Source organism: Procambarus clarkii, chromosome 53 (genome assembly GCF_040958095.1).
Source record: "Procambarus clarkii isolate CNS0578487 chromosome 53, FALCON_Pclarkii_2.0, whole genome shotgun sequence".
In the NCBI taxonomy this organism is placed as follows: Eukaryota; Metazoa; Arthropoda; class Malacostraca; order Decapoda; family Cambaridae; genus Procambarus; species Procambarus clarkii.
The window spans coordinates 22,710,680-22,720,398 of NC_091202.1; positions in this window are offsets into that span (position 1 = coordinate 22,710,680).

A 9,719-nucleotide genomic window follows, 5' to 3' on the forward strand; every position below is an offset into this window, starting at 1 on the left:
GTTTGACCCTGTAGTTAGTGGTGATTGGACCGCCCTCTCAGGTGGGTGGGAGAGGGGGGGGGGGAGACCATGTGAGACACCTCACTATATCTCACTTCTACACACTACCTCCCTCCCATCCTTCTCTCCCCTCTCCCTCCCTCTCCTTCTCTCCCTCACACACGCTCCGGAGCTGAGGTGACTGAGCTATGAGGAACGACTAAGATAACTTCACCTCACCACACTGGTGGAAAAAAGAGAGAGTGGACATGATCACAACCTACAAGATTCCAAGGGGAATTGGCAAAATAGACAAAGCTGGGCTGTTCAGAGGTAGGCACAGCAGAACAACGGGTCATAGGTGGAAACTGGAGAGGCAGACGAGTCACAGAAGAACTTGTTCAATGTTCCTAAGTGGAACATGTTGGGCACAGAAGCCGTTGACGTTAATTCAATTTAAATTATTAAATGTAAATATAACAACATCGTCAGAAGTGAGTCATTGTATTAATATGTTAACGGTCGGAAGGCGGGGCCCAGGAGCCTAACTCAACCCTGCAAGCACATCTAAGCGAGTACATTCGGGTGAGTACAGCTAGGTGAGTACAGCTAGGTGAGTACATCCGGGTGAGTACATCCGGGTGAGTACATCCGGGTGAGTACATCCGGGCGAGTGCATCCGGGTGAGTACATCCGGGTGAATACATCTTGGTGAGTACATCCAGGTGAGCACATCCAGGTGAGTACATCTGGGTGAGTACATCTGGGTGAGTACATCCGGGTGAGTACATCCGGGCGAGTACATCCGGGCGAGTACATCCGGGCGAGTACATCCGGGCGAGTACATCCGGGCGAGTACATCCGGGTGACTACATCCAGGTGAGTACATCTAGGTGAGTACAGCTAGGTAAGTACATCTAGGTGAGTACAGCCAGGTGAGTACAGCCAGGTAAGTACAGCTAGGTGAGTACAGCCAGGTGAGTACAGCTAGGTGAGTACATCCAGGTGAGTACATCCAGGTGAGTACAGCCAGGTGAGTACAGCCAGGTGAGTACAGCTGGGTGAGTACAGCCGGGTGAGTACAGCCGGGTGAGTACAGCCGGGTGAGTACAGCCAGGTGAGTACAGCCGGGTGAGTACAGCCGGGTGAGTACAGCCGGGTGAGCACAGCCGGGTGAGTACAGCCAGGTGAGTACAGCCAGGTGAGTACAGCCAGGTGAGTACAGCCGGGTGAGTACAGCCGGGTGAGTACAGCCGGGTGAGTACAGCCGGGTGAGTACAGCCAGGTGAGTACAGCCAGGTGAGTACAGCCAGGTGAATACAGCCGGGTGAGTACAGCCAGGTGAGTACAGCCAGGTGAGTACAGCCAGGTGAGTACAGCCAGGTGAGTACAGCCGGGTGAGTACAGCCGGGTGAGTACAGCCGGGTGAGTACAGCCGGGTGAGTACAGCCGGGTGAGTACAGCCAGGTGAGTACAGCCAGGTGAGTACAGCCAGGTGAGTACAGCCAGGTGAGTACAGCCGGGTGAGTACAGCCGGGTGAGTACAGCCAGGTGAGTACAGCCAGGTGAGTACAGCCAGGTGAGTACAGCCAGGTGAGTACAGCCAGGTGAGTACAGCCAGGTGAGTACAGCCGGGTGAGTACAGCCGGGTGAGTACAGCCGGGTAAGTACAGCCGGGTAAGTACAGCCGGGTGAGTACAGCCGGGTGAGTACAGCCGGTGAGTACAGCCAGGTTAACTTGAGGTTATCTTGAGATGATTTCGGGGCTTTAGTGTCCCCGCGGCCCGGTCCTCGACCAGGCCTCCACCCCCAGAAAGCAGCCCGTGACAGCTGACTAACTCCCAGGTACCTATTTACTGCTAGGTAACAGGGGCATTCAGGGTGAAACAAACTTTGCCCATTTGTTTCTGCCTCGTGCGGGAATCGAACCCGCGCCACAGAATTACGAGTCCTGCGCGCTATCCACCAGGCTACGAGGCCCCCTCAAGTACAGGGGAGTACTGCCGGGTGAGTACAGCCAGGTGAGTACAGCTAGGTGAGTACAGCCAGGTGAGTACAGCTAGGTGAGTACAGCCAGGTGAGTACAGCCAGGTGAGTACAGCTAGGTGAGTACAGCCAGGTGAGTACAGCTAGGTGAGTACTGTCGGGTGAGTACAGCCAGGTGAGTACAGCTAGGTGAGTACAGCCAGGTGAGTACAGCTAGGTGAGTACAGCAAGGTGAGTACAGCTAGGTGAGTACAGCCAGGTGAGTACAGCTAGGCGAGTACAGCCAGGTGAATACAGCTAGGTGAGTACAGCAAGGTGAGTACAGCTAGGTGAGTACAGCTAGGTGAGTACAGCAAGGTGAGTACAGCTAGGTGAGTACAGCCAGGTGAGTACAGCCGGGTGAGTACAGCCAGGTGAGTACAGCTAGGTGAGTACAGCCAGGTGAGTACAGCCAGGTGAGTACAGCTAGGTGAGTACAGCAAGGTGAGTACAGCTAGGTGAGTACAGCAAGGTGAGTACAGCTAGGTGAGTATAGCTAGGTGAGTACAGCCAGGTGAGTACAGCTAGGCGAGTACAGCCAGGTGAGTACAGCTAGGCGAGTACAGCCAGGTGAGTACAGCTAGGTGAGTACAGCCAGGTGAGTACAGCTAGGCGAGTACAGCCAGGTGAGTACAGCTAGGTGAGTACAGCCAGGTGAGTACAGCTAGGTGAGTACAGCCAGGTGAGTACAGCTAGGTGAGTACAACCAGGTGAGTACAGCTAGGTGAGTACAGCTAGGTGAGTAAGCACACACTCATCTCCCGTCATCTGATCTACAATGTCCACTAATTTCCTGTTGAATGTCTTCTGGGCTGTGAGTGTGTCGTGGGTGAGTGTGAGTGTGTCGTGGGTGAGTGTGTCGTGGGTGAGTGTGAGTGTGTGGTGAGTGTGAGTGTGTCGTGGGTGAGTGTGAGTGTGTCGTGGGTGAGTGTGAGTGTGTGGTGAGTGTGTGTCGTGGGTGAGTGTGAGTGTGTCGTGGGTGAGTGTGTCGTGGGTGAGTGTGAGTGTGTCGTGGGTGAGTGTGTCGTGGGTGAGTGTGTCGTGGGTGAGTGTGAGTGTGTCGTGGGTGAGTGTGAGTGTGTCGTGGGTGAGTGTGAGTGTGTCGTGGGTGAGTGTGAGTGTGTCGTGGGTGAGTGTGAGTGAGTGAACACACCATTAATGAGTGTCTCACACAGTGCTCACCTAGTTGTGCCCACACAGTCAAGCTCCAGCTCTCAAGCTCCGCCTTTCAATAGATAAAAACCATCTTGAAATCTTTATCTCTGAATAAGTTCACCTAGAGGCTTTAGTTTGTTATTACTGTATCTCTGTATTTACAGTATCTCTGTATTTACAGTATCTCTGGATTTACAGTATCTCTGGATTTACAGTATCTCTGGATTTACAGTATCTCTGGATTTACAGTATCTCTGGATTTACAGTAAATTATGTATTGATGGCAGGTCTTTTGCTAATAAAGTTGTTAACTAGTCTTATACATGGAAAGTTTGAACTTTTCCTGAGAGGAAAATCATCATGTTTGATCTGTAAACAAGGCTGTTATTAGCCAGTTGTGGTTCGTAGGTACTGTGGAGCTAACCATGCCCAAACGTTTCCGAAACACACACGTGGCAAATTGCGTAACGACATAGTTAAAGATTAAACATTTAGATTATTCTCAATCGACTTGAGAATGGTCCAGGACGGACCGAAACGTCGTCGTCCCTTCACCTTCTAGTGTGTGGTCTGGGGCCAGATTCACGAAGCAGTTACGCAAGCACTTACGAACCTGTACATCTTTTCTCAATCTTTGGCGGCTTTGTTTACAATTATTAAAAAGTTAATGAGCTCTGAAGCACCAGGAGGCTGTTTATAACAATAACAGTTTAAGGGCAAGTTTTCATGCTTGTAAACTGTTTAATAAATGTAACCAAAGCCGTCAAAGATTGAGGAAAGATGTACACGTTCGTAAGTACTTGCGTAACTGCTTCGTGAATCCGGGTCCTTGCCAGGAACGTACGAACCCAGGCAACCTCCCTACCCTAACTTACCCATACGTAGAAAACGTCTTTTTGACAAGGTTTTCGGCCAGGTAGTAGAGAACGTCTAGGGGAGCCGGTCGGCCGAGCGGACAGCACGCTGGACTTGTGATCCTGTGATCCCGGGTTTCTATCCCAGGCGCCGGCGAGAAACAATGGGCAGAGTTTCTTTCACCCTATGCCCCTGTTACCTAGCAGTAAAATAGGTACCTGGGTGTTAGTCAGCTGTCACGGGCTGCTTCCTGGGGGTGGAGGCCTGGTCGAGGACAGGGCCGCGGGGACACTAAAGCCCCGAAATCATTTCAAGATAACCTCAAGATAGTTTAACACCTTGTGAGATCACCTAGTGAGAGTCACCTAGTGCAGTCCCCTGTGTGGCCTGTGTAAGGAGTCATTCAGGACCTTGTACACCACATATGTCAGACCAATCCTGGAGTATGCAGCCCCAGCATGGAGCCCGTACCTTGTCAAGCACAAGACGAAGTATCAAGAGGCAATATTTCCATAGTTCCCTGCTGCTTCCTGGCACTATTGACCCTCGAGTTACTGTGTGTTCTCCTGTTTACCCACTATGGTGGGATGAACCTCTCCTAGGTCTCTTTGTACTCAGTTGTGCTTGCGGGGGTTGAGCTCTGGCTCTTTGGCCCCGTCTCTCAACTGTCAATCAACAGGTGTACAGGTTCCTGAGCCTATTGGGCTCTATCATATCTACACTTGAAACTGTGTATGGAGTCAGCCTCCACCACATCACTGCCTAATGCATTCCACCTGTTAACTACTCTGACACTGAAAAAGTTCCTTCTAACGTCTCTGTGGCTCATGTGGGTACTCAGTCTCCACCTGTGTCCCCTTGTTCGCGTCCCACCAGTGTTAAAACAGTTTATCTACCCCTGTCAATTCCTCTGAGAATTTTGTAGGCAGTGATCATGTCTCCCCTTACTCTTCTGTTTTCCAGTGTCATGAGGTGCATTTCCCGCAGCCTTTCCTCGTAAGTCATGCCTTTTAGTTCTGGGACTAGTCTTGTGGCATACCTCTGAACTTTTTCCAGCTTCGTGTGTGTGCGTGTGCGTGTGTGCGTGTGCGTGTGCGTGTGTGCGTGTGTGCGTGTGCGTGTGTGCGTGTGCGTGTGTGCGTGTGTGCGTGTGCGTGTGTGTGTGTATGAGCGCCGTGGGTGGTGGTGCTGGGGGCTGCGGTATCAACAAAGAGCTCCAGCTCCCGGGGTCCCGCCCTGGCCGCCTCGTCGTATATAATACCCAGACGAGGCACTCAATAACCCATATTTGTGATCCTGGCGACAAATAACCGCCAATTATAATACCATTAGCGGCGGCGGTGGTCACGTCGCTCGAATTGCAATCAAAGGAGTTTCCGCGCGATGGGCGGAGACCGGGAGGACATCTGGCGGTTGGCGGCGGAGTTGCCAAGGCCATCTGGCGGCTGGCGGCGCAACTCGTGGGTGGGTGGCGGAATTTTTTTTAAATTTTGCCCCGAGGGGCGAGTTTATTGGGCAGCGTCACTCATCCTGTGAGTGAACACACCGCCATAGCATCATTTAAAACACTCCAATAGGAAGAAAACCCGCTGGGTTTTTCATCCTGTCACTTAATCCCCGACCGTCCAAGTGGTTGGGCACCATTCCTTTCCCCCCGGCCCACCCCAAATCTTATCCTGACCCCTTCCCAGTGCTAAATAGTCGTAATGACTTGGCGCTCTCTCCTGGTGGTTCCCTTCCTTCCCTTGTACCCAGACACAGCTGGGACTTGCTTAACTGTCTCAAGTGAACAGCTCCTCAAACACGAAGATTAACATCTATCAACCTTTAAAATCTTACGTTATCTTGCGGGTGCAAAATGGGGGAATCTCTTAAGAACAGTATCAATATTTGACAAATAGTGTTTTCCTAACTCAAACAATGTGGGGTTTATTATTCTACACATATTTCTAATGTCTCTCAGGTGTTCACATTCACTCAGGTAGTGGTCAAGGCGGTGTCCGTCACTCTCACCACAGATTCTGCAACTCCGCTGCTCAACTGTTGTTTCCATTCCGTATCTCCATGGATATTTGTATCCAAGACGGATTCTCGCTATTACTGATTCTCTCCCTCGTCCTCCTCCTCTTCGTCCATAATGATTGGGATTGGCAGCAGCAACCATGTTGTACCATCGTACAGATTCACTGGTTTGTGCTTCTATCCTCCTTTCCTCAGTTACCTTGTCACGGTGATGTTGCCTGACAATACCTCTAATTTGTAGTAGAGTCTTGGGTATGAAGTATTCAATATGGTCTCCTTCAGCGCCTTCAGCAGCCAGCACATCTGCTCGTTCACTCCCACATATTCCAACATGGGAGGGGGCTCCCCAACATGGGAGGGGGCTCCCCAACATGGGAGGGGGCTCCCCAACATGGGAGGGGGCTCCCCAACATGGGAGGGGGCTCCCCAACATGGGAAGGGGGCTCCCCAACATGGGAGGGGGGCTCCCCAACATGGGAGGGGGCTCCCCAACATAGGAGGGGGCTCCCCAACATGGGAGGGGGCTCCCCAACATGGGAGGGGGGCTCCCCAACATGGGAGGGGGGCTCCCCAACATGGGAAGGGGGCTCCCCAACATGGGAAGGGGGCTCCCCAACATGGGAAGGGGGCTCCCCAACATGGGAAGGGGGCTCCCCAACATGGGAGGGGCACCCCAACATGGGAGGGGGGCTCCCCAACATGGGAAGGGGGCTCCCCAACATGGGAAGGGGGCTCCCCAACATGGGAGAGGGCTCCCCAACATGGGAGGGGGGCTCCCCAACATGGGAGGGGGCTCCCCAACATGGGAGGGGGCTCCCCAACATGGGAAGGGGGCTCCCCAACATGGGAAGGGGGCTCCTCAACATGGAAGGGGACCCACAGGAACTTGACGACTCTTCCCTGGTTGAATAGTACCCTCACAGCTCTCTTGATCTCAGCGACTATCGCAAGATTTTCTGCCCGATTTTTACCTATGCTTTGTAGCGCTGCTTTTGAGTCAGTGCAGATCACTGCACCTTTAGTGCTTCCTTCAAGGAATCTTAACGCAATAACAATGGCAGTTAGCTCTGCTTGCGTTGAAGAGACATAGTTCTCAATATGTGCTTTTTCTTTATTTCTACGCTGAAAGGCATAATTCCTGAGGGGTTCCGAGTTCCATATTCATGGTTGACACAGCTCCGCTGAAGCAGACCTTGGCTTTCCTTCCTGTGAGGTAGTCTTCAACCCATTTCATGAGTCTCCCCTTGACACCCATGCATGCAAGCTCGTCCAGGATCGCAATCCCCTGCGCTTTGTCGAAGGTTCCTTTAGTGTCAACAAATACAGAGTACCTAGCCGTGTCATTAGCGGCTCCTGTCCTCCCGGCGGCCAGCGGGCGGCTCCTGTCCTCCCGGCGGCCAGCGGGCGGCTCCTGTCCTCCCGGCGGCCAGCGTGCGGCTCCTGTCCTCCCGGCGGCCAGCGTGCGGGTCCTGTCCTCCCGGCGGCCAGCGGGCGGCTCCTGTCCTCCCGGCGGCCAGCGGGCGGCTCCAGTCCTCCCGGCGGCCAGCGGGCGGCTCCTGTCCTCCCGGCGGCCAGCGGGCGGCTCCTGTCCTCCCGGCGGCCAGCGGGCGGCTCCTGTCCTCCCGGCGGCCAGCGGGCGGCTCCTGTCCTCCCGGCGGCCAGCGACCGGCTCCTGTCCTCCCGGCGGCCAGCGGGCGGCTCCTGTCCTCCCGGCGGCCAGCGGGCGGCTCCTGTCCTCCCGGCGGGAAGCGGGCGGGTCCTGTCCTCCCGGCGGCCAGCGGGCGGCTCCTGTCCTCCCGGCGGCCAGCGGGCGGCTCCTGTCCTCCCGGCGGCCAGCGGGCGGCTCCTGTCCTCCCGGCGGCCAGCGGGCGGCTCCTGTCCTCCCGGCGGGAAGCGGGCGGGTCCCTGGGGAGGGCGGGAAGCGGGCGGCTCCCTGGGGAGGGCGGGAAGCGGACAGGTTCACAAGGGCCGCCAATCTCCGCAGGTCTTGGAGTAACCAGGTAATAGCACCGCCCTCAGGGCCAGGTCGCAGCCATTACGGTACTGAAGTTATCATCCATAATTACACCTGGCGGCCGGTGTAGGGGGCATGAGTCAGCCAGCCCCCCTACACTGGGGGTTTAGCGAGCTTCAGTTCCTGGGCCCCGACTCCCATCTTAGTCGACTATGTTATAACACCTTTGGTTTTGGCTTGGGGATATTCGCATCCTCTATTGTGCACCCCATACTCATCCTGTGGGTGGTATTGTGCACCCCATACTCATCCTGTGGGTGGTATTGTGCACCCCATACTCACCCTGTGGGTGGTATTGTGCACCCCATACTCACCCTGTGGGTGGTATTGTGCACCCCATACTCACCCTGTGGGTGGTATTGTGCACCCCATACTCATCCTGTGGGTGGTATTGTGCACCCCATACTCATCCTGTGGGTGGTATTGTGCACCCCATACTCACCCTGTGGGTGGTATTGAGCACCCCATACTCATCCTGTGGGTGGTATTGTGCACCCCATACTCACCCTGTGGGTGGTATTGTGCACCCCATACTCACCCTGTGGGTGGTATTGTGCACCCCATACTCATCCTGTGGGTGGTATTGTGCACCCCATACTCATCCTGTGGGTGGTAGTGTATTGTGCACCCCATACTCATCCTGTGGGTGGTATTGTGCACCCCATACTCACCCTGTGGGTGGTATTGTGCACCCCATACTCATCCTGTGGGTGGTATTGTGCACCCCATACTCATCCTGTGGGTGGTATTGTGCACCCCATACTCATCCTGTGGGTGGTATTGTGCACCCCATACTCACCCTGTGGGTGGTATTGTGCACCCCATACTCACCCTGTGGGTGGTATTGTGCACCCCATACTCATCCTGTGGGTGGTATTGTGCACCCCATACTCATCCTGTGGGTGGTAGTGTATTGTGCACCCCATACTCATCCTGTGGGTGGTATTGTGCACCCCATACTCACCCTGTGGGTGGTATTGTGCACCCCATACTCATCCTGTGGGTGGTATTGTGCACCCCATACTCACCCTGTGGGTGGTATTGTACACCCCATACTCATCCTGTGGGTGGTATTGTGCACCCCATACTCATCCTGTGGGTGGTATTGTGCACCCCATACTCATCCTGTGGGTGGTATTGTGCACCCCATACTCACCCTGTGGGTGGTATTGTGCACCCCATACTCATCCTGTGGGTGGTATTGTGCACCCCATACTCATCCTGTGGGTGGTATTGTGCACCCCATACTCATCCCGTGGGTGGTATTGTGCACCCCATACTCATCCCGTGGGTGGTATTGTGCACCCCATACTCATCCTGTGGGTGGTATTGTGCACCCCATACTCATCCTGTGGGTGGTATTGTGCACCCCATACTCACCCTGTGGGTGGTATTGTGCACCCCATACTCACCCTGTGGGTGGTATTGTGCACCCCATACTCATCCTGTGGGTGGTATTGTGCACCCCATACTCACCCTGTGGGTGGTATTGTGCACCCCATACTCATCCTGTGGGTGGTATTGTGCACCCCATACTCATCCTGTGGGTGGTATTGTGCACCCCATACTCATCCTGTGGGTGGTAGTGTATTGTGCACCCCATACTCATCCCGTGGGTGGTATTGTGCACCCCATACTCATCCTGTGGGTGGTATTGTGCACCCCATAC